The sequence below is a fragment of the Anomaloglossus baeobatrachus genome, chromosome 11 (assembly GCF_048569485.1).
Source record: "Anomaloglossus baeobatrachus isolate aAnoBae1 chromosome 11, aAnoBae1.hap1, whole genome shotgun sequence".
NCBI classification, from domain to species: domain Eukaryota; kingdom Metazoa; phylum Chordata; class Amphibia; order Anura; family Aromobatidae; genus Anomaloglossus; species Anomaloglossus baeobatrachus.
The window spans coordinates 168405060-168431467 of NC_134363.1; the positions used below are offsets into that span (position 1 = coordinate 168405060).

Below are 26408 nucleotides of genomic sequence, written 5' to 3' on the forward strand. Positions count from 1 at the left end.
AGGGAGGACATGCTTTGAGAGACAGCAGATAGACAATCTCTGGTATTTTGTAACAAAGCAGGGGTGATAATTGGAGATGATGTATATAATTGGGTGTCATCAGCATAGAAATGGTATTGGAAACCGAATCTGCTAATGGTTTGTCCAATAGGGGCGGTGTATAGAGAGAAAAGGAGAGGGCCCAAGACAGAGCCTTGAGGAACCCCGAAGGTGAGGGAGAGAGGAGCGGAGTAAGAGCCAGCAAAGGAAACAGTGAAGGAGTAGTCGGAGAGATAGGAGGAGAAGCAGGCGAGAGCGGTGTCCTTGAGGCCAATAGAGCGGAGCATGGTGAGGAGAAGTTGGTGATCCACAGTGTCAAAAGCAGCTGAGAGATCCAAGAGAAACAATAGGTAATAGTGGCCTTTAGATTTTGCAGTTAATAGATCATTTGAGACTTTGGTGAGGGCCGTTTCGGTGGAGTGTAAAGAGCGGAAACTAGATTGAGAGGGAACAAGAAGTGAGTTTTCAGATAAATAGTGTATTAGCCGAGAGTGGACCAAGTGTTCCAGGAGCTTAGAGATAAAGGGAAGGTTAGAGACTGGTCTATAGTTAGCGGCACAGTTCTGATTGAGAGAAGGTTTTTTAAGTAGAGGGGTTATGATGGCATGTTTAAATGATGAAGGAAAGATACCTGATGATAGAGAGAGGTTAAATATTCTGGTTAGATAGGTAGTGACACCTGGGGAGAGAGCCTGAAGGAGATGTGAGGAAAGAGGGTCACTGGTGCATGTTGTTGGGCGGAAAGAGGCGAGGAGACGCGTCTCTTCTTCTTCTGTGACAGGCTCGAATATTGATAGTGAGCTTGAGGTGCGGGAGATAGAGTTGAGCGCGGTTCGTGGTTCGAGGTTCTCCAGTTCGAGGCTCGAGTGATTTTGGGGCCTGTTCTAGATCGAACTAGAACTCAAGCTTTTTGCAAAAGCTCGATAGTTCTAGAAACGTTCGAGAACGGTTCTAGCAGCAAAAAAACAGCTAAATCCTAGCTTGGTTTCTGCTGTAATAGTGTAAGTCACTCTGTGAATCACACTATTATGAAATTTCAGTGTATAGTGTGCGTGAACAGCGCCTTCAGATCACTGCTGTTTCTATAATGGCGATCGCCATTTTTTTTTTTTTTTCCTTGTCTTCCTTCCCTAAGCGCGCGCGTGTAGTGGTGCGGGCCAGCATGTCAGCCAATCCCAGACACACACACAGCTAAGTGGACTTTTAGCCAGAGAAGCAACGGCATGTGTGATAGGATGTCCATGTCACATGTCCCTGCATTATAAAACCGGACATTTTCCTCCAGGACGCCATTATCTCTTCTGCGTCTTTGGTGTCAGACATCACTGGCGCAGCTCCGTCCTCCTGAGTCCTATCGCCGATACAGCTGTATGCGCTGCATACACAGCGCTGGACAGCTTAGGGAGAGCACTTTCTAGCAGTCCTTTTAAGGGCTCAAACCGGCAGGGTCAGAGTTAAGGTGACAGGTCCTGAAAACAGCGACAGCGTCTGTGTAGCTGTTTCGCCCGGGGACCAGGGGGTACTCAGATCCGGGCCACAGAGTCACTTCTGCGGGTATCACGGTGGCGTGACCCGGTCTGTGATCCCAGGCTCCACAGTAAAAGGGGTATTTGGGTGTTGGGATATTGTCCGTGACGCCACCCACGGTTGTGGTGATGTGTAGCACCACCGCTGCTCAATACGGGGATCCCGGGGATGGTGAAGCGGAGCAGCTAGGTGTTGTGTTGCCCCTCCGTGGGTAGGGGTTGGTGATCCCGGGGCCCGGTGATGGGGTAAGCAGGGAGCATGGCGCAGTGCTGCAGTGCGGTGCCCGAGGGCACGGGTGTACTCACAAGAAAGTCACACGGAGTCACTGGTAACTAGGAATTGCCGGTGTCCGCAGCCTTCGGTACGGGGGTGTTAGAGTCCCACACACGGTGCAGCAGCCCTTGTTGTTCCTTCCCTGCAGCCAAGTGCCTTTCTCTCCACTCTCTCTCTTCCTCTTTCTCCTCAGCCGGGAACGGGGAATCACTCCCCTGTAGTGATCCGGGTACCCAGGTACCGAGGGGCCACCGCCCTGCTCCGGCTACCTGTTCTGGCCCCTTCCTCACTACGGCCTGTCCCGGCCCTTTCAGAGACGCCTCGCTCCCCACCTGGGAGCTACTACTTCAGACCTCCGTCCTGTCTGCTCTCCACACACTGTCTGCTCCAGCACCTCCCCTCTCCTCCGCTTTTCCTTTACACTGGGGGCTGTGCTTGTCTGGCTGCACCGGTGTGAGATCAGATTACCAAGGAGGATTAACTCTTTCTGTGACAACCTGGCTGTGCCAGGGCGTCACACACCCCCTTGGTAAAACACGGCCCGTCCTCGGGCCGTCGAGGCACCAACATTTATTAAAACTGGAAAAAGGATAAAACATTTTAACATTTTCAATCTTCCCACAGCGGGATACACATTGCTTCAACGTTGCAACAATAAATAACACTTTTAATAATGTCAACGTGACGGGTCCTTTAGTCACCCACCCAAACAACCTAGCCTTGGTGCTGCCCCTAAAACCCAGGCAGCACCCCTTGACCCCAGTCCAGAAACGGTTCCAGATTGGTCAACGGGACCGGTACTTTGCTGCCGTTGCGGCCGGGCGGACTGCCGGAGCCGTCGTCATCTCCGTCGCGGCCGGGCGGACTGCCGGGGCCGGTGGCAGGGTGGTGACAAAGGTGAGGCCTGGGGACCCCAGGTCTGGGTCCTCCCCAACAGGCGCTGCGGGCTCCGCTACCGGTAACAGGGGTAACGGGTCGGTGCATCGCTGCGGCGGCCTCTCCAGGAACCAAACGTTGGCAGAGTCCTGGCGTCCCTGCCTTTACAGTCCTTGTCACATAAGCTGCGGTTCCTTCCTACTGCTCCCCCTTGGTACTCGGGAGCAGTCCTTCCAGCAACTTTAAAGTTTCTCTTTCGCTTCCGGTCCTCCGGAGCTTCACTTCCGCCCGCGTTCTCAGGGGGCGGAGCCTCTTTTTCGCGCCCGCCGCTCGGAGAAGAAGGCGCCAAGCTGTTGTTTTTGGCGCCTAAAATGGCGGCTAAAATGGCGGACTTCTGGATTTTTCCTCAGCGGGACGCCGCTGACGGACGGGGCAAGGCGCAGTTCCTCCAGGTAACTGGATGGGTTCGATCCTGTTCGTGACGCCAAATGTTTCGCCCGGGGACCAGGGGGTACTCAGATCCGGGCCACAGAGTCACTTCTGCGGGTATCACGGTGGCGTGACCCGGTCTGTGATCCCAGGCTCCACAGTAAAAGGGGTATTTGGGTGTTGGGATATTGTCCGTGACGCCACCCACGGTTGTGGTGATGTGTAGCACCACCGCTGCTCAATACGAGGATCCCGGGGATGGTGAAGCGGAGCAGCTAGGTTTTGTGTTGCCCCTCCGTGGGTAGGGGTTGGTGATCCCGGGGCCCGGTGATGGGGTAAGCAGGGAGCATGGCGCAGTGCTGCAGTGCGGTGCCCGAGGGCACGGGTGTACTCACAAGAAAGTCACACGGAGTCACTGGTAGCTAGGAATTGCCGGTGTCCGCAGCCTTCGGTACGGGGGTGTTAGAGTCCCACACACGGTGCAGCAGCCCTTGTTGTTCCTTCCCTGCAGCCAAGTGCCTTTCTCTCCACTCTCTCTCTTCCTCTTTCTCCTCAGCCGGGAACGGGGAATCACTCCCCTGTAGTGATCCGGGTACCCAGGTACCGAGGGGCCACCGCCCTGCTCCGGCTACCTGTTCTGGCCCCTTCCTCACTACGGCCTGTCCCGGCCCTTTCAGAGACGCCTCGCTCCCCACCTGGGAGCTACACTTCAGACGTCCGTCCTGTCTGCCTCCACACACTGTCTGCTCCAGCCCCTCCCCTCTCCTCTGCTTTTCCCTTACACTGGGGGCTGTGCTTGTCTGGCTGCACCGGTGTGAGATCAGATTACCAAGGAGGATTAACTCTTTCTGTGACAACCTGGCTGTGCCAAGGCGTCACATAGCCAAGGTCAGGGATTTCCTCCCTGCATTTCCCTATTAGGAGGGAATAGAAAGGCAGGCTTCCATTCCTCTACCCAGACCCCACAATCCTGCCACTGTACCCTCCTGTCCTCTGCACACTCCAACTCATTATAACTAAGCCATTATACTAGCAAACACTCAGTGTACCTAGTGGCATCCTATACGTGGCTATTGGACTTTGCTATAGTCCCACTAGTGCAAAGACATGACTTAGGAACGTCTGACTGACGGCCCTAACTTGCCGTTCTGAACCAAACCAGTTATCCACCTTTTACCGCTTTTCACTTAAATAAGACACAGACTGCGTGACATTGGATGTAAAAGGCCACAGCAGCCTCGTTTATTAACACCAAAATAATCAATAACATTTTATTCATAAATATAGTAAATAACTCCATAAACATAACCACCAGCAAAGGAGGGGGGGTAAGTGAAGAGTCCCTTTGTACATGATTGCAACACCAGCTCCACCATGTGCCCTCAGCCGCACCACACCGACTCGAGGACACCCAGCCGAGTGTTGCTCCACCATGTGCCCTCAGCCGCACCACACCGGCTCGAGGACACCCAGCACATTAACATGCCCTGCTGTGACCCAGCACAGCAGGGTCCCACGTTAACATGTCCCGCTGTGACCGAGCACAGTAGGGACCCACCAACCATACCATTGCACCACCAGGGGTAACCCGCTCCTGCACTGGGTTCCCCCCCGCTCTTTGTGCAATCCTCCGACTTCAAATACCCCCCTCCTTTCCGCCACAGCGAGCACGTATGACTCCTTGTACGTGCAAGCCCCACCACCAAAAAACCCCGACCCGAGCCGGCTCCTCGGCTCGAGTAACCAATGCTGTGGGACCAATGCCAATCGAGCAAAATAACCCCCTCTAGACCTCACAATGCCAACCCCAAACCACAAGTACAACAAGGTCAGCCGCCCCCAAGACCTGCAACCAGCCGACCACATCGTCCGATCCTATGTACCGCCTGCGCGACCAGTCCCCAACAAGCCACCTGAGCCGCCGCCCCCATCTCCATGAAATAAGGGGCAAGCTCAGCCTCGTTGAGACAGCTACACTGCAGGCGCCTCCAAAAATTACCCATCAACTGATAGTTAAGCAAAGCCAACCATTATTGGTGTACTAGTACAACAAGGGCAGCCACCCCCAAGACCTGTAACCAGCCGACCACATCTTCCGATCCTATGTACCGCCTGCGCGACAAGTCCCCAACGAGCCACCTGAGCCGCCGCCCCCATCTCCATGAAATAAGGGGCAAGCTCAGCCTCGTTGAGACAGCTACACTGCAGGCGCCTCTGAAAATTACCCACCAACTGATAGTTAAGCAAAGCCAACCATTATTGGTGTACCAGTACAACAAGGGCAGCCGCACCCAAGACCTGCCACTAGCCGACCACATTATCCGATCCTATGCACCGCCTGCGCGACCAGTCCCCAACGAGCCACCTGAGCTGCCACCCCCATCTCCATGGAACAAGGGGCAAGCTCGGCCTCGTTGAGACAGCTACACAGCAGGCGCCTCCGAAAATTACACATCAAATGATAATTAAGCAAAGCCAACCCTTATAATTGGAAACAAAACAACCTCTCCTGTTTCCCCAACCTCTGACAGATTCCTAAAACATGCCCAGTAATAAAACCACTAGGCAGTCATGCCCCTGTGAACAACAACATGAGCACGGCACCCAGGCAGGAAGAAATGGCTCGGCGCAAACAGACCCGATGTCACGAATCAAGCACCCCGGATGCCCCCAGCGACCACGTCTCCTCCACCCACGTGCAGTACCAAAACGCTGCTGTTCCCGAAAACTGTGTGTGATCGCACCGATCCTGAAATTCCTACCCAGCCCAATAGTCAAAACCATTCCACCCCGAAGTCACAACAACACGGAACCAAAGACAGTCAAGCCGACCACCGGCCTGAAGAAAAGACCTTAACTATACCAATGTGTAACGATACTCCCACCACCAGACGATTTCCCAAAACTAAGTCAGAATACACCCTTCTGACCACCACATATTGCTCAAAGCCCCGTAAGAGGGGCACATGACCACAGTTAATCATTGGTATCTCCGTGCACGTCGAACCCGAAAGAACAACACTACCGTTGCCACCCTCTCGCCAAAAGCCAACTGTACCCCACGCCCAATCCCTGCTGAACTGCAAACTCAATACTACTCACAAAATGAGAGAGCATCAACTCCCCCTCAACCCGTAGTCCGGAAAACTTAGACACCACATTTCTCCGAAGCTTTTAGGCACCATAAGCCAGGGCCAACCGTCAAACGTTGCACCTACAGGTGCCTGGTGCTTGTCCGCCACTCAGCCTTAAAGTGCCGCAAAACACCCCCGACACGGGGCACCACTCCAGACGATTACCAGGTCCTTAAACCATAAGAGTCAGTGCACACCGCACTGACTACCACTGCCATCCAGCCCGACATTGAGGGAGGTAATGCCATAGTTGCGACCTACTCGCACACTACTTCGAATAACTCACCCATAGCTGCGCCGCACGACTGCGTACCCGTAATACCTGCCAGTCCCGACAAATACGTAAAACCAAGAAACCACCTGGCAATGTAGTGCCGGGAGGGGCTACACTGCCGCGTGACAGCCGGCGAAATCACAACATGCCCCATGATCTATCCGCATAACCAAAATTGGAACAACACCCGCCATCAGCACTAGCTAGCTGAAAATCACACAAGTCGCCAATCAGAGGCCCCCGACACCAATAATCCACACACTGTATACCCCACCCAAATGTCACTCATTTCTCGCACCTACACATTACCCGAGCCCCCTATCCGGGAGCACCAGAAAGAAACACTCTACGATGAGCAGTATACCCATAAGGCAAAGCAAAGCCAGCTGTCCCCAAAAGAAAACCCCCAAGCCCATCGTAAACGAGAACCACCTACTCATAATAAACTCCTGCGGAGCTACGATCAACTGCCATAACGAATGCAGCCCGATAAGGTCTGTCAACGTTAAGCCGGCAACCCTACTAAGACCGCATACCAATCCGCGCGTATAAAACTTGTTAAAACTGCCCCTGTGCAGACACTGCCAGCAAACTCTCGTAACCTTACCATGAATTCGCAGATCCTGTAAAGGCCCCCCAAACGGCACGTGGATCCCCGTATTCAATAAACCAAACTTGACCACAAAACAGGAGCACGATATACACCGAAACCTGATAATGGCCCGTAACCTGACCTCAGACATAGGGCCCCACCTAGACGAACCAAACACATTGACTTATCAAACACATGCTAACTCTGCAAATACACCCTGGGCATGAAGAGACAGCTTAGCAGTCCCAGGTTGTCCCAGAAACAGAAAATAAGCACTCAGCAATCCCGAACATTGGATAATCCCCCAACTATGGGACCGAACCTGAACCATGGACCACAATAACCAGATATTGAGCAACCATAAAACACCCAGCTCCACACAATATATATACGAAAGCAATCGTACACAAACACTGAAACCCGATTACAGGCAAAGGCCATAAAATCGTGCCCTTTTTTTTTTTTTTTATATATATTAATCGCCTATCACTCCTGTTAATAGACGGCTAGCCTGGGCACCGCATACAGGTGAATGGTCAATTTCAAGACCCCCAGGGAGGTGTCATCAACCGCCGCAAGGAAGGACAGATCTCCAAAAAACTGCTGTCCCAATCCTCTCGACCTCTCCTTAACATCTGGCCGCAACAAAACATGCCGCGTCCCAGGGAACCTGAAAAAACCCCAGCACTCACACAACCCCTGTTGGGGAACCGGACCTAGACCGATGCCTATAAAATAGAAAACACCCCCTCGTAAAACGCAACCACCTTCCCCTTCACCTCCCACCGGCGATAGCACACCCCATGCAATGCTCAAGAATAAGCCGCCAAATGCAAATGCCCCCGGCAGAATGGGCCATCACGTCAGTGGACTACCATGGAACCCTTACCAAATACTATGAACCGCGATAATCCTCTAGCCAAAAGGCCCCTATGACCATTACCTAAACCATGGAATCGCCCTGAACACGGCTATCCACCACCCCTTTGCAAGTATTCGTATCCCTGCCTCAATCTCCCCACCACCGCCGGCTTACACCTGAATCAGTCGTGAACCACCAGGAAATCACCCAGTCATACAAAATCACCCAGATAATGCAAGCGCAATTACGCCAACCAGAATAAACAATGTCCTCACCTAGAGATAGACATCCTAGCATGAAAACCCCCTAGCATGGCATCCGGGACCACATAGCAACCACTCCCACACAAAATTCAACGCCGTACACAGGGCCCCCAACCTCCTGACGAAACCCACTGACACACAAACTAACGCCCTATTGCACCCAAAATCATACGTATCAACACCCTTACCACCCACCTTAATCCAAGCATTAATACAAGGTTTTAAGTGAGCCTTAAGTTACTAGGCTGACTCCATGGAATCCCACGGAACAGCCGTCACGTGTCCTCCGCGTCGAGCACCGCCATCTTTTCCACGGGTAACGCCACCGGCCGGACTGACCATCCGTCCGGGGACGCTTGTCCCATAGTCACTGGCTCGGAGCCACAACTTGGGGGGGGGGGTGGTGCGCTCCAGCCGCACATCCGCCAGCTGGAACACGTGCTGCCACCCGACCGCTGGCCTGACCCTACGCGGCTGCGCAGGCCACACTCCTGGAATATGCAGACGAGCACGCGACAAGTCCAGCTCTGGAACAGCCCTGCCGTTCGCTGACCCCCCGTGCCAGCGCCAGTCGTGCCGCCACTGCCCGCTGGACCCTGCTCAGGCTGTTCCACCGAGATCCCCGGCAGTCGCAGATGACCGTGACGCCAGGGGCATATGATTGTGCCGCCAGACCACGCACCGAGCCCTGGATCACGTGGCCGCGCCGCCCATGGAGTCACGCTTACCCCTGCGCCGTAACTGATGGAAAATAGAAGGGGCCAGTGATGGCACTTACCAACCCACTACCGCCCGCACCGCAGCTTGATTGCCGTCCCGGTCCGCAGTTTCTGCGCCGACATCTTCCCATGACAGGTGGAAACCCGCCATGGGCCCTCATCCGCTCCCTTCCTAAAGCTCCTCCGTGACCAGGCCCCGTGAAAACGGGCCGCAGCAGCCCCCTCTGTGCTGACGTAGCCCTGCGCTATCGCGCAGGCCGCACTTCCGGGTTCAGCGCCCGGTCACATGACCGCACCGCCGAGCCATGTGACCGTGACGTCAGGACGCCGGGGGCACGTGACGGCGACGCCGGACCACGTGACCGCGCCCCGGGTCACGTGGCCGCGTCACCCTGGTGACCCCGCATCGCGGGAAAGGTATTGAGGCCGGTGACGTCACTCACCACCTCGCCGTCGGGCTCCTCGCAGCGTCGCTCCACCGCCGTCCACCGACCGCTGCCTCTGCACCTGGATCCAGCCGCCGTCGCCAGATGGGTCCCGCCAGGCCTCCGGTCCAGAGCGCCATCTGGAGTCGAGGTCCTGTAGAAGCCTGGACCTCCTCCAGCAAACGACCGCCATCCACTGCGTCCCTGGAACCAGCTCCGCTCCGCCATAGCCGACTTCACCTGGACAGGGGACAATTCCAAGCGTCTTCCAGGTAGGAATGACCTCCCACCTCCTAATCCGGCCCTATATATACCCCCCTACACTAGCAACCCCCTGACCAATTACATGGCCCCACAGCCCCATAACTCCACCTCCCACTTTTCCCGCACAAACTACCCTGCACCTTAACCCCTTGCTAACCCTCAGGCCTAGCATCCCTCCTCAGTCATGTTGCCCTCCCTTGAGCCCTTTCAGGGCAGGCGTCCGGGCTTTTCTTTTGCAGAGCGCGTCTGCCTGCATTGCACACGCCAACTCATTATAACTAAGCCATTATACTAGCAAACACCCAGTGTACCTAGTGGCATCCTATACGTGGCTATTGGACTTTGCTATAGTCCCACTAGTGCAAAGACATTTGCAGAGCGCGTCTGCCTGCATTGCACACTCCAACTCATTATAACTAAGCCATTATACTAGCAAACACTCAGTGTACCTAGTGGCATCCTATACGTGGCTATTGGACTTTGCTATAGTCCCACTAGTGCAAAGACATTTGCAGAGCGCGTCTGCCTGCATTGCACACTCCAACTCATTATAACTAAGCCATTATACTAGCAAACACTCAGTGTACCTAGTGGCATCCTATACGTGGCTATTGGACTTTGATATAGTCCCACTAGTGCAAAGACACTTGCAGAGCGCGTCTGCCTGCATTGCACACTCCAACTCATTATAACTAAGCCATTATACTAGCAAACACTCAGTGTACCTAGTGGCATCCTATACGTGGCTATTGGACTTTGCTATAGTCCCACTAGTGCAAAGACATTTGCAGCACCTCTACCTGCATTGCACACGCCAACTCATTATAACTAAGCCATTATACTAGCAAACACCCAGTGTACCTAGTGGCATCCTATACGTGGCTATTGGACTTTGATATAGTCCCACTAGTGCAAAGACACTTGCAGAGCGCGTCTGCCTGCATTGCACACTCCAACTCATTATAACTAAGCCATTATACTAGCAAACACTCAGTGTACCTAGTGGCATCCTATACGTGGCTATTGGACTTTGCTATAGTCCCACTAGTGCAAAGACATTTGCAGCACCTCTACCTGCATTGCACACGCCAACTCATTATAACTAAGCCATTATACTAGCAAACACTCAGTGTACCTAGTGGCATCCTATACGTGACTATTGGACTTTGCTATAGTCCCACTAGTGCAAAGACATTTGCAGAGCGCGTCTGCCTGCATTGCACACTCCAACTCATTATAACTAAGCCATTATACTAGCAAACACTCAGTGTACCTAGTGGCATCCTATACGTGGCTATTGGACTTTGCTATAGTCCCACTAGTGCAAAGACATTTGCAGAGCGCGTCTGCCTGCATTGCACACTCCAACTCATTATAACTAAGCCATTATACTAGCAAACACCCAGTGTACCTAGTGGCATCCTATACGTGGCTATTGGACTTTGCTATAGTCCCACTAGTGCAAAGACATTTGCAGAGCGCGTCTGCCTGCATTGCACACGCCAACTCATTATAACTAAGCCATTATACTAGCAAACACCCAGTGTACCTAGTGGCATCCTATACGTGGCTATTGGACTTTGCTATAGTCCCACTAGTGCAAAGACATTTGCAGAGCGCGTCTGCCTGCATTGCACACTCCAACTCATTATAACTAAGCCATTATACTAGCAAACACTCAGTGTACCTAGTGGCATCCTATACGTGGCTATTGGACTTTGCTATAGTCCCACTAGTGCAAAGACATTTGCAGAGCGCGTCTGCCTGCATTGCACACTCCAACTCATTATAACTAAGCCATTATACTAGCAAACACTCAGTGTACCTAGTGGCATCCTATACGTGGCTATTGGACTTTGCTATAGTCCCACTAGTGCAAAGACATTTGCAGAGCGCGTCTGCCTGCATTGCACACTCCAACTCATTATAACTAAGCCATTATACTAGCAAACACCCAGTGTACCTAGTGGCATCCTATACGTGGCTATTGGACTTTGCTATAGTCCCACTAGTGCAAAGACATTTGCAGAGCGCGTCTGCCTGCATTGCACACTCCAACTCATTATAACTAAGCCATTATACTAGCAAACACTCAGTGTACCTAGTGGCATCCTATACGTGGCTATTGGACTTTGCTATAGTCCCACTAGTGCAAAGACATTTGCAGAGCGCGTCTGCCTGCATTGCACACTCCAACTCATTATAACTAAGCCATTATACTAGCAAACACCCAGTGTACCTAGTGGCATCCTATACGTGGCTATTGGACTTTGCTATAGTCCCACTAGTGCAAAGACATTTGCAGAGCGCGTCTGCCTGCATTGCACACTCCAACTCATTATAACTAAGCCATTATACTAGCAATTTTTGCTGCCAGTTTAAGGGCCGTAGTTGCATTGTTAGGGATAATTATTCTTTATTATTCTGCTGTTAATAAAGCTAGACCACCACTGCAATCTACACCACCTCTCAATTTTTACTACCACATTTTCAGTCCACAATCTTGTCGCAATCAACATGAGTGGCAAAATGACAGATGCTGGTGTAAAGGGGAAGAGGCGTGGTGGAAAAGGCAAAAAAGGTTTTGTCCGTGGGGAAGGTGGCAAAGCTCCATTATCATCTGCTGAAGATAGACCATCTACCAGCAAAAGTAAGATGTCTACTACTTACCGTGGACAATCCGATGTGCTCCCTTTTTTACGGACACGAACAACAGGAAGAAAGGTAGATGATGGGCAAAAAAGGAAAATGCTTGAATGGATCTCAAGTGGTCCAACAAGTGCCCTCTCAGCCACTTCAAGTACCGCATCCAAAAAACACCAGTCCTCTGAGTTGTCATACCAATCAAACTTGATTTCTCCCAGCTCTGAAGTCTCCATCAGCCCTGCACAGTATGGTGGAAGTGAGATGGCTGAGTCTGCAGAGCTGTTCAGTCACACTATAGCCTGGGAATCAGAGGTCTGCTCCCAAGCTACAGTGAGTACAGAACAGGAAATGGTCTGCAGTGATGCCCAGAACCTTTGTGACTCTGATTCAGGCCGTGAGGACCAAGTTTCTGAGCATAATGTTGACCCTTTGTCACAAACTGTAACACCTGTGGTTATAGACAATGAAGAACATACTGATGAAGATGAGACTCAGATACCCGATTGGGATGACAACTTAAATATTCGGTCAGGGCAAGAAGAGGCTCGGTCAGAGGGGGAGGGGAGTGCAAACACAACAATTGATGATGAAGTTCTAGATCCCACCTACTGTCAACCCACAGTCAGGCACTCGAGGAGGTCAACAGAGGTGGTGGAGGAGGATGCAACTGATGACGAAGTTACCTTGCGCCTTCCTGGACAGAGTCGGAGTACTGGTAGCACGTCTACAACTGCATCCTCAGCCACCACTCTGCCTCTGAGCATTATTCGGGGTGGATCATCAGGTCGCATGGCCTCTAAGCCTTGCCTAGCCTGGTCCTTTTTTGACATACAAAAAGATCGCCCAAATTATGTGATCTGTAAAATTTGTCATGGTTCTCTTAGTAGAGGTCAAAACCTCAGCAGTTTGACAACTTCTTCCATGAATCGTCACATGAATAAATATCATATGGCCCGGTGGGAAGCTCACCGTGCTGCAATGCGGCCTAGCGGAGCGAACCATCCACCGCCTGCCCCTTCCAGTGCATCCGCGCGCTCGTCATCTTCTAGGACTGTGGGGACAGCTGTCACACCTGTTTTTCCACCCACAACTTCCACCACTGTAACCGCAACAGGCAGTTTGCTTGGTAGGTCGTCAGTTGTTTTGGAAGGGGAAACAAGTGAGTGTGTACAGCTCTCTCAGACATCGATAGCACCAACGTTGGATGAAGGCAACATCATGTCTCCGCCTGCACTTTCCTCACAAACCTGCATTTTTCCAGGGACACCCTACTCAACACCGTCTGCACACAGCAGCCAGATCTCTGTCCCTCAGATGTGGACAAATAAAAGGCCATTTCCTGCGACCCATGACAAAGCTAAGAGGTTGACTCTATCCCTCTGTAAGCTGTTTGCTACCGAAATGCTGCCTTTCCGCCTAGTGGACACACAGGATTTTAGAGACCTTATGTCTGTCGCTGTGCCCCAGTACCAGATGCCTAGTCGCCACTACTTCTCTAAGAAAGGTGTGCCCGCGCTACACCAGCATGTCGCACACAACATCACCGCTTCCTTGAGAAACTCTGTGTGTGAACGGGTGCATTTCACCACCGATACTTGGACCAGTAAGCATGGACAGGGACGTTACATGTCGCTGACTGGGCACTGGGTAACTATGGTGATAGATGGTGAAGGGTCTGCTGCACAAGTCTTGCCGTCCCCACGACTTGTGTGTCAATCCTCTGTCTGTCCAAGTTCCGCCACTGCTTCTGCATCATCCACCTCATCTGGGTCCTCCACCTCCGCCCCAAGCCTGCCTGGTCAGGCCACCAGCGTTCTCACTGCGCAGAAGGAATCACGCACCCCTCATTACTATGCTGGCAGCAGAGCGCAACGGCATCAGGCGGTCTTTAGCTTGACATGTCTTGGGAATAAGAGTCACACAGCTGAGGAGTTGTGGTCAGCTCTGCGGTCCGAGTTTAATAAATGGTTGTCTCCACTCAACCTGCAGCCTGGTAAGGCCGTGTGCGACAATGCTGCAAACCTGGGTGCGGCCCTTCGCCTGGGCAAGGTGACACACGTACCTTGTATGGCTCACGTGTTGAACCTTGTCGTGCAGCAATTTTTAACACAGTATCCCGGCCTAGATGGCCTTCTGAACAGGGCACGAAAACTGTCTGCTCACTTCCGCCGTTCAAGCGCCGCAGCTGAGCGACTTGCATCGCTCCAGAAGTCTTTCGGCCTGCCGGTTCATCGCCTGAAATGCGATGTGGTGACACGCTGGAATTCAACTCTCCACATGTTACAGCGACTGTGGCAGCACCGCCGTGCCCTGGTGCAATACGTCATGACGTATAGCCTGGGCCAACGAGATGCAGAGGTGGGGCAGATCACCCTGATGGAGTGGTCTCAGATCAAGGACCTATGCACCCTTCTGCACAGTTTCGACATGGCGACGAATATGTTTAGCGCTGACAATGCCATTATCAGCATGACGATTCCAGTCATTTACATGCTGGAACACACGCTAAACACTATTCGGAGTCAGGGGGTGGGACAACAGGAAGTGGATGAACTACAGGAGGATTCATATGCGCAAGACACAACAACATCACCAAAGTCCAGACATTCATCATCACCAAGGCGCCAGGCATGGGAGCATGGGGGACAGGGATCAACAAGGGCGCATGGTAGCAGGCGAGATGTTGAGGAAGGTGCAGGAGGACATGAAGAAATGGAGGACGAACTGTCCATGGACATGGAAGACTCAGCAGATGAGGGAGACCTTGGTCAAATTTCAGTTGAAAGAGGTTGGGGGGAGATGTCAGAGGAAGAAAGAACGGTTAGCACCTCTATGCCACAAACACAGCGTGGACTTGGTCCGCATGGCTGCGCAAGACACATGAGTGCCTTCTTGTTGCACTACCTCCAACATGACCCTCGTATTGTCAAAATTAGAAGTGATGATGACTACTGGCTTGCCACACTATTAGATCCCCGGTACAAGTCCAAATTTTGTGACATAATTCCAGCCATAGAAAGGGACGCACGTATGCAGGAGTATCAGCAGAAGCTGTTACTCGATCTTAGATCCGCTTTTCCACCAAACAACCGTGCAGGTGCAGGGAGTGAATCTCCCAGTTGTAACTTGACAAACATGGGACGGTCTCGTCATCTTCAACAGTCTACACGTACCAGTAGCACCGTATCTGGTGCTGGTAACAGCAATTTTATGGAATCTTTTCATAATTTTTTTAGACCCTCCTTTGCAAGGCCACCAGAGACAACAAGTCTGACACATAGTCAACGGCTGGAGAGGATGATACAGGAGTATCTCCAAATGAACATCGATGCCATGACTTTGCAAATGGAGCCTTGCTCCTTTTGGGCTTCAAACCTAGAAAAATGGCCAGAGCTCGCAACTTACGCCTTGGAGATTTTGTCGTGTCCAGCTGCCAGCGTTGTCTCTGAACGTGTCTTCAGTGCTGCTGGGTGTGTGCTGACAGATAAGCGCACGCGTCTGTCCAGTGACAATGTGGACAGACTGACGTTCATCAAAATGAACAAGTCATGGATCCAGAAGGAATTTACAACCCCTGTGTCATCCTGGGGAGAGTAAATGCTTGTGGATTTGGAATGTGCTTGATGCAAATCTAGCTGTGAAGTGTACAACTGGGGCACAACTGCTGCCACTGAAGGGGTGGGTGTGTGTGGGGCCCAATTTTTTGAAAAAAGGGAGACTCCGCTTGGAGTAACCCTTGCTTGCTGTGTTTTTAAAAGAAGCCAAGATGAACAGAGCTGGGATCAGGAAAGACTTTGCTACCTACCCCGGTGTCATCCTGGGGACGGTTAATTATGGCGTATTTTTGAATGTGCTTGATGCAAATCTAGCTGTGAATTGTACAACTGGGGCACAACTGCTGCCACTGAAGGGTTGGGTGTGTGTGGGGCCCAATTTTTGGAAAAAAGGGAGGCTCCGCTTGGAGTCACCTTGCGGTGTTTTACATGACTTTAGAAAGGCGTGCCATGCCTATATCTGTGTCTCCTCCTCTTTTTCTTTGTCCAGCTCTTTTGTTTTTGCATAAGTATATGTCCTTGTCACTTTCCCATGTGTTGTGAATTGTTTGTCACCTTTTGGACACCTTTGAGGGTGTTTTCTAGGTGTTTTTCTGTGTTTGTGATTGCCTGCCATTGTTTCCTATGCAGTTCGAGTTCGGTTCGTCGAACGTTCGACGAGCCGAACTCGAACGGGACCTCCGTTCGGCGAACCGGCCTCGAGCCGAACCGGGACCGGTTCGCTCATCTCTAGCGGGAGAGGAGCGGATCCAGGCTCTGAGGGGATTTTTCAAAGATTTATTTGCGGATGTCGTTAATCTTTTGTAAGAAGAAAATGGCCAGATCATCAGAGCTTAGGTTGGTGACCGGGGTCTGTGCTTTAGGGCTCAGGAGGGAGTGGAAGGTTTCAAAGAGTCGTTTAGGATTGTTGGCTAGTGAAGTGATGAGAGTGGTAAATTATACTTGTTTAGCCACATGGAGAGCAGAGTTGTAGGTTTTGAGCATGAACTTATAGTGGATGAAGTCTTCAGCTGAGAAGGATTTTCTCCACAGACGCTCTGCACACGTAGAACAGCGCTGTAGGAAACGTGTTTGAAGCGTGTGCCAGGGCTGCCGCTGCCTGCGTGTTTTTTTTCTGCATGTAGCTGGTGCAGCTTCATCCAGGGCACTCTGCAATGTCTTATTATAATGTGATACTGCAGAGTCTGCGCAGGAGAGGGAGGAGATGGGAGCCAAGGATGACTACAAATTGTTCATTAGCAGCTGGGTATTGATGGCGCTTAGATTTCTGTGATAGGTGATAAGTGGGGGCATCCCGGGTTTGAAGACAGTTTGTGATGGAAAAGGAGAGAAGGTTGTGGTCAGAGAGTGGGAGAGGGGAATTGGTGAAGTCATGAAGAGTGCAGAGGCGGGAGAAGACCAGCGTATTCCCATCCTCATGTGTAGGAGACTAAACGCCACTTTACACACACAGATAAATCTGCGGCAGATCTGCGGTTGAAGTGAAATTGTGGACAATCAGTGCCAGGTTTGTGGCTGTGTACAAATGGAAGAATATGTCCATGATTTCACTGCAACTGTGGCGCCCCTGACCTGGTCAGGCACCACTGAGTACTGCACCCATGCTGGGGACAGTACAATACAGGTAATCCAGAAGGCTGACTGGGGTGTGGAACACAGGCGCATAGTGACCAGGTCTCACACATGTACCTTTGAGAGGACCCCTGGGGATCCCAGGAGGGGGCAAAGCCTATACCTCCACTGGAATAGTGGCAGGGGGCCTAAAGCCTCCATCTCCTCTCAAGGGGTGTGGTGGAGAGTCTGGTTGCTAGGTGGCGTAGGCAAGAACAGGAGAGGAGGAGCAGTGAGTCAGTTAGAGGAGAACTCCAGAGGGCTCAGTGAGGAGCAGACCTGTGGGATTGATGCTGTCTAACAGCGCCCGCGCAGTGGCTACTGACGGGGGAGAACGGTCAACTAGGAGTGCTACCTGAAAGCCAGCTTCAGCTAGAGAGAAAGCACGGAGTGGGAAGTAAGGAGACTGCTAGAGAGCACCAGGCCCAACCGGGCGGCAGATCCCGAAGCGAAGATAGATCCAGCTTTCTTCTGCTAAACCTGCCGGTGTGGGGCTCTCAAAGCCCACACCACAACACCACAAAAGCCGCAGCCACGTAACCGCAGTGAGGGCCCATAGGTCACAGGAGGCAAGCAGCTGGAGTGGCCTGGTCCGGGGAACAAGCAAACGGCAAACCAAAGGGGGAGAGAGGCTGCAGCATCTTCCCTGGGTGACCCCCATAGGGACTCAAAGTCGGGGTCACCCCAAACCACCAAGGGCTAAGGAAGGCGAGTCAGTAGTCACCCTCATAAAGTCAGCCTGAAGGATACCTGGTTCCCATCTGGTTCATCCCAGCTACGCCCGGGCTACTCACCCTGCCATCAAATGTGAGTAAAGCCCTTGAAAGACATTTCTGCCTGTGTGAGTCATTCTGCGACTTGTGGTACTACAAACCTACACAGGGCCCTGGGGCTTGCCTCACTCTCAGGAGGCTACTACATCCGACTGCACCCACCATCAGCCCCAGGCGTCCCCTAACCTGCAGTGGCGGTCCCCACTGACCGCAATACTGAGAGTGGCGTCACGATCAAAACCGAAGATTCCCTACCTGTGACCAGCACCAGCTACGTGGAGTCCCTGAAGGTATGCACCGATACAACACCTGCGGGGCTTCACACAACCACAGATCTGCCAAAGATTTATCTCTGTGTGCAAAGTGGTCTTTAGTGAGCTGTGAGAGGCCGAAGGATGAGGTTAGAGAAAGAAAATGGGTGGCAGATGGGGAGAGTGGGTCGTCAATAGGGATGTTGAAATCCCCCATGATGAAAGTGGGAAAGTCACAGAATAAAAAGTGTGGAAGCCAAGTGGCAAAATGATCGAGGAAGTGACGGGAGGAGCCTGGAGGGCGATACACAACTGCCACTCACAGGGAGAATGGTTTGAAGAGTCTAATGGTATGGACATCAAAAGAAGGAAACATGAGTGAGGGTACTGAGGGGATGACCTGGAAGGCACACTGGGATGAGAGGAGCAGACCAACACCTCCTCCTGATCTGTTCTCAGGTCTTGGAGTATGTGAGAATTGAAGCCCACCATGTGAGAGAGCAGCAGCAGCGGTGGTGTCAGAGTGCTGGATCCAGGTTTCCGTTAGAGCAACAAGGTTCAGGGCGTCGGAGAGGAAGAAGTCATGAATGTAGAGGAGTTTGTTGCACACTGACCTTGCATTCCAGAGTGTGCAATTAAAAGGGGCATGAGAAGGTGAGCACTGGAAATTGATAAGATGAGCAGAGTTTCTATGTGTTGCAAGATGAGAGTTATATGTACTAAAGGATGGGGGCCTGGGGTTGGGGGAGATGTCACCAGCAGCTAGGAGAAGAATATTAAATGCATGGGAACAGTCTGTCCAGTATAATTAATATATAATTCACTTATGTAAGAGAAAATAAACAAAAGAGGAGAAGATAAGGTAAAATTAAAAACCACATACAACATACAAAAATGATTAAAAATACATGTAACACATGTCCCTATATAATGTAAAAACAACTCTGGTACTTTACCAAAAATAGGGATGTCAATATTGAGGAAAACAACACACAAGCACAGAGAGAAACTCATGTAATGTGAAAAATACACACAAGCACGTGCATGTATATCCCCGTATAAAAGTGCAAATGGGCAGAGGGGAGGAAATGCGTATCCTCCTTATAAGAAAGGAGAGTAGCTGACCACCTCATTGAGTCCATGTGGGACCAAGGTGTTCAAGGAGACAATCCACCTCGACTCCCGTTGTATGAGAGTCTTGCGTAGATTGCCCCCCCCCCCCCGAACCTCTCCATGAACCACATCAATACCCCAAACCATTAAGGATCTGGGGTTGCATCCATGATGTATCCTGAAATGACGGGGAAGCGTCTTCAGCAGGGTGACATCCTCCACCGAACCAGCAGCGGCAATATCCCTGACGTGCTCCTTGACTCGTATACGTAGTTCTAGTGAGGTGAGACCCACGTATATCAGGGAGCACGAACAGGTTGTGTAATAAACTACATGTGTAGTGCCGCACATGATATGCTGGTTAATGGAGAACATGGGTATGAGATAAAGCAAAATCTTAAACCATGGATGAGACAAGGACGTTTAAGATTAAACAAGATTCCCTTGATTCTTAGACAGTGCTTTTTTTGCGGTGGTGCGCGCCGGTACGGCGTACCGGAAAATCTGAAGAGCGCTGAGGATAAGCACCTCTGGCTCTGTCCACATGGCTAATTTGTAAATTTGCGATATCATCAGCCATTGGCTGGAGCAGGGTGACCTCTGTGTCCCCCCCCCCCCCCCCTCCGATCTGATTGGAGCTAGCATCCATGTGACGCTATCCCTCCAATCAGATGTGAAGGGGCGGTGGGTGCCCGCCCTCTTCAAGATGTTCATGGACGCTGAAAATCGATGTCACGGCCGGTCACCCCGATCTGCTGCCATCCGGTAAGGTATTTGCTCTTCTCTGCTGTCTTTCACTCCCCCCCGACCACCGTTGCCCCCCGTCGTCTGATTCAACCCCCCCCCAAGCAACCTCCGCTCCCTCCCACCTGCCCTGTAATCACTGTGCTGCTCCTGCAGCCGGCGATCAGGTCCCCCAGTACTTGCCAGCCCCGGCCTCCAGTGCTCACCCCCCCGTCCCCCAGTGCTCACCCCCCCCCCCCTGCTTCCCCCTGCTACCACCAGCTCCATGTCCGCTCCCAGCTGCTAAGCGGGAACACTAGAAAAAAAAACCTCACACTTACCGGTCTGCAGCCCCCCAGGACACGTCTGATTGGCTTCAAGACCTGCCGGTAATCAGCTGATGCAGTCACGCTACGGCATCAGCTGACAGTCTAAAGCCCACTTTACACGTTGCAATTAGTTGTACAATCGCATTTGCGATGTGACACGCCCAGGTTGCATCCGGGATCTTATGAGATTGCACGTTGGTCGTTCATTTGCTGTCACACGTGCGTTAGTAGTCTATGTTAAATTGGTCAATTTTGTGTGCGATCCTTTAGATCATGTGTTCTGTGACGTATGCATTGGGCACCTTTTTTTTTTTTAATTTATTGACTTGCCAAGCGTGTGTAATGTGTAGGGATGCGTTTTTACTATGTCATCTGCCATTCAGCTCTGCTACATGGCCGCTAACAGCAGCCACAGACAGCCATGTAGCAGCGGTGAATGGCAGATGACAGCAGACACAGACAGAGCCGCACTGTCAGAATGAACTCGGGTGAACCTCACCCGACTTCACTGTCATGCTGCGGCTCTGTCTGTGTCGCGCCCTGATTAGCGGTCACCAGTGAAGGACTCACCGGTGACCGCTAATCTCCTAAATTACTGAAGTTAGCAGCTGGATCCAGCGGTGGATGCAGCGGTGGCCGCGGGTAACCTCAGTGACCGCTCAGCTGATCGCACTACTCACCGCTGCTCCTCTCACCTCCACGCAGCAACTGAGGTGAGTAGCACGATCAGCTGAGCTGTCACTGAGGTTACCCGCGGCCACCGCTGGATCCAGTGACAGCGGGTAACCTCAGTGACAGCTCAGCTGATCGCGCGGCTGTCTTCATTACCTGCGTGGAGGTGACCTGAGCGGCGGTGTATTCTGCAGCTCCTGTCACCTCCATGTAGCAGAGCTGGAAGCGACGCTGGAGCATCCTGGAGTACGCCGGACATGGAGGGCTTTTTGGGGCTGATTAAAGTGGTGAACCAGGGTATATGTTTGTGTTTTTATTTCTAATAAAGGATTTTTTCGGGTGTGTGTGTTTATTTACTGTAATTTACAGATTAATCATGGAAGGTGTCTCCTAGACGCCTGACATGATTAATCTAGGACTTATTGGCAGCTATGGGCTGCCAATAACTCCTTATTACCCCGATTTGCCAACGCACCAGGGTAAATCGGGAAGAGCCGGGTACAGTCCCAGAACTGTCGCATATAATGTATGCGGCAATTCTGGGCGGCTGTTGGCTGATATTGTTAGGCTGGGGGGCTCCCCATAACGTGGAGCTCCCCATCCTGAGAATACCAGCCTTCAGCCGTATGGCTTTATCTGGCTGGTTTTAAAATTGGGGGGAACCGCACGCCGTTTTTTTTAATTAATTATTTATTTCACTGCACAGTATAGACACGCCCACCGGCTGCTGTGATTGGGTGCAGTGTGACACCTGTCACTCAGAGTGGGGGCGTGTCTCACTGTAACCAATCATAGGCGCCGGTGGGCGGGGAAAGCAGGGAATACGAAATTGTTTAATGGGCGGCCGGCTTTTTCAAAACAGTAAAAGCCGCCGGAGCAGTGTGAATGCCGTGCAGCGCCGGGGATCGGGGATCGGTGAGTATATTAGAGAGGGGGATAGACTGACATGGACAGAGAGTGAGGGACAGAGATAGTGACGGACTGACAGAGATTAGTGAATGACAGACATTGTGAGGCGCTTCAGAACACAGCTTTTCAGCTGCGCTCTGAAGCGGACCTTTTTTAAGCTGCGGTGCAGAGCGCACACCTGCGCACATAGCATCAGACACCAAAATCGTATGAGGGATGTCACACGTTACAATTCACTAGGTTCGTGCAACAAAACGCTCAATTCTAGAGAATGATACGATGTGTTTGCGATCAACGGTTTTGCGTTCAATCCTGATCGCAAGTAGATGTCACACGCAGATACCTCACAAACGATGCCGGATGTGCGTCACTTACAACTTGACCCCAACGACGGATTGTGAGATATATTGAAGCATGTGTAGCGGGCTTTAGTCCAGCGGTGGGGCCGGATTTTTACAGCCCAGCTGGTTTAAGCGATCAGGTGATGCTCTGAGGTGACTGCAGCAGCTGATTACCAGCAGACAGGTGAGTAGTTGGGTTTTTTTTGCACTGATGCATCAGCTGATTGTATAAACGGCTTTTATACAATCAGCTGATGTGTGATGTGATTCATGTCCTTTAACCTGACATCATCTGATCGCTTTGCCTTCCAGCAAACCGATCAGATGATATTGGATCCGAATTGGACAGCCCGGGACCCTTGACGCAGGATTACTGCGGAGGGGGGTTCTTTATTTCAATAAAGATGGAGTCACTAATTGTGTTGTGTTTTATTTCTAATAAAAATATTTTCTCTGTCTTGTGTTTTTTTTTTATCTTTACAAGAAATTCATGGTGGCCATGTCTAATATTGGCATGACACCATGAATTTCAGGCTTAGAGCTAGTTGATAATATACAGCTGGCCCTAACCCCTTATTACCCAGCAAGCCACCGGTCACCAGGGCCGCTGGAAGAGTTGGATACAGCACCAGAATATGGCGCTTCTATGAAAGCACCATTTTCTGGGGAGGCTGCGGACTGCAATTCCCAGCAGGGGTGCCCAGAAAGCTTGGGCACTCTGCGCTGAGGATTCCAATCCCCAGCTGCCTAGTTGTACCTGGCTGGACACAAAATTTGTGCGAAGCCCACGTCATTTTTTTTTCTTAAATTATTTCATGAAATTCATGAAATAATTAAAAAAGGGCTTCCCTATATTTTTGGTTTTCAGCTGGGTACAAATAGGCAGCTGGGGGTTGGGGGCAGCCCGTACCTGCCTGCTGTACCTGGCTAGCATACAAAAATATGGCAAAGCCCCGTCATTTTTTTTTTTTTTACATTTTACGTTTTTGGGCAAAAGACTCCTGCATACAGTCTTGGCTGAAGGATGTGAGTCTTGTAGTTCGGCAGCTGCTGTCTGCCCTCCTGGATACACTAGTGGATGAAGTATGCTGAGCCTTATAGTTCTGCACCCCCTGCCTCTCTCTCCAGCATACAGTATCGTATGTAGTATGTAGTAAACCATGCACAGGATCTCCCAGCAGCATGACAGCAACGCCAGCACTCCCTCCCACTCCTCAAACTCGGCTGCCGGCACACAGATCCACCCCACCCCCCCTCCTCAATCTTGGCCGCCGGCGCCTAACAGTACCCACCCCCCCCGCTCCTCATCTCAGAGATGCGTCGTTCAGGCCTACAAAAACAGTTTTAATCAAAGATAAAAAGTCAGAACTCTGAAATAGTCAAAAGGGTCGTCTCTTATAGATAACCCTTGTTCATAGGCCAGCTTTCTCCCATCTCCATACAGCAACTCGGGATCTCTGCTACAGTGAACTAGGGGTTCTTCTTTACCTCTCTCACCAAGGCACTTCTCCCACAATTGCTCAGTTTGGCTGGACGGCCAGGTCTAGGAAGGGTGACCACACTTTTGGAAAAGCTCTACACTTATGCGGGCGTCACACGAGACGACGTATCGTGCAATATGTCGTTGGGGTCACGGTTTTTGTGACGCACATCCGGCATCGCTTGCGATGTTGTCCCGTGTGACACCTATGAGCGTCTATAAACGATCGCAAATCGGTTATGAATCGCGAATCATGCACAGGTCGCTCATTTTTAAAAAATCGTTTATTCTTCTTTGCGCCAGTTGTTCATCGTCCCCGGGGCAGCACACATCACTCTGTGTGACACCCCGGGAACGATGAACACAGCTTACCTGCGTCCCACGGCACCCGCCGGCTATGCGGAAAGAAGGAGGTGGGTGGGATGTTTACGTCCCGCTCATCTCCACCCCCCCGCTTCTATTGGGTGGCAGCTGTGTGAGGTAATTGTGACGCCGAACGCCCCTCCCCCTTCAGGAAGAGGATGTTAGCCACCCACAGCGAGGTCGCTCAGCAGGTAAGTACGTATGACTGCGGTTTAACGACTTTGTGCGATACGGGCAGCAATTTGCCCGTGATGCACAAACGACGGGGGCGGGTACAATCGCTCGTGCAATCGCACAATAGATCGTACCGTGTGAAGCCCGCTTTAGGCTCATCGTTGAGGTTCCTAGAACAAAACTCCCCTTTAATGTATAGTGGGTACGGACAGTATTCTGACCACTTTAAATTTTTCACTCTTTGTTTCATTGCAGCCATTTGGTAAATTCAAAAAAGTTCATTTTTTTCTCATTAATGTACACTCTGCACCCCATCTTGACAGAAAAAAACAGAAATGTAGGAATATTTGCAAATTTATTAAACAAAACTGAAATATCACATGGTCATAAGTATTCAGACCCTTTGCTCCGTATTGAGTAGATGCACCCTTTGGAGCTAAAAAAGCCATGAGTCTTCTTGGGAATGATTCAACAAGTTTTCACCCCTTAATTTAGGGATCCTCTGCCATTTTTCCTTGCAGATCCTCTCCTGTTCCGTCAGGTTTGATGGTGAATGTTGGTGGACAGCCATTTTAAGGTCTTTCCAGAGATGCTCAATTGGGTTTAGGTCAGGGCTCTGGCTGGGCCGGTCAAGAATGGTCACAGAGTTGTTCTGAAGCCACTCCTTTGTTATGTTAGCTGTGTGGCCGCATTCATCTTTCCTTCAATTGCAACCAGTCGTCCTGTCCCTGCAGCTGAAAAACACCCCCATAGCATGATGCTGCCACCACCATATTTCACTGTTGGGATTGTATTGGGCAGGTGATGAGCAGTGCCTGGTTTTCTCCACACATACAGCTTAAAATTATCACCAAAAAGTTCTATATTTGTCTCATCAGACCAGAGAATCTTATTTCTCATAGTCTGGGAGTCCTTCATGTCTTATTTTTCAAACTCTATGGGGCTTTCATATGTTTTGCACTGAGGGGAGGTGTTGTGAATGTCAGTTATGCTTTTGCTGCTGTGAGGCTCCCTCTTGTGGCCAGGAATGGTTTGGACAGAAACCAGATGTGTTGAGCAATGGGCGTTTCCATTACTAACTCTATGCCTATTTAAACCCTGGTCTGCTAGCAGGCTATGCCGGATGTCAGTTGTTCTTTGTTCACCAGCCTGCTTCATCCTGCTCCAGACCACAGCTACCCCAGATAAGTGCTTGGCTCTTTATTTGTTGTTTGGTTCTTTTTTATCTTATCTGAGTTTGTCATTTACTGTGGTTCTTGTCAGTTTATTTGCATGCAGGGATCTTCCCTCTCAGTTGCTTAGCTGGGAAGCTCCCTGCAGCTATATTTGGAGTATTGCTCCTATTAGTCCATGTGTTTGTTGCTTCTTGAATTTTTAATGGTTCCTGCTTTCTGTTCATTGGTATGACAAGAGCGCCTGGTATAGGACGGAGTTCAGATCTAGCGATCGGAGGGCTTTTTGTACTATCAGGTTTTTGGATTTTTGCAGGGTTTTTCTCTGGCCACCATCAGTCCCTTTCCTATCCTGTCCTATTTAGTCAGTAGGGCCTCACCTTTTGCTAATCCTATCATCTATCTGTGTATTGTGTTTTCCTATATCATCGCAGTCTTTGAATGAGGGGGGCTTGCTATTCTTTATCTATTTTCTGAGGCAGAGAGTTATTCATCTTTCCTTCCTTTAGGATAGATAGTTCTCCGGCTTGGTTCGCAGTGCACAGGATGTTAGTTCACCCCTCGGCTACTTCTAGTGTTGATGGTTAGTAAGGGGATGGCGACCAGATTAGTTGCCAATG

The 26408-nt window shown here is 51.1% G+C and overlaps 1 protein-coding gene across 1 annotated transcript in view; it reads left to right on the top strand.

The window, feature by feature from the left end:
- Positions 1-26408, top strand: part of LOC142257261 (nicotinamide N-methyltransferase-like) — a 58970-nt gene that overhangs the window by 31160 nt on the left and 1402 nt on the right. The window lies entirely within an intron of this gene.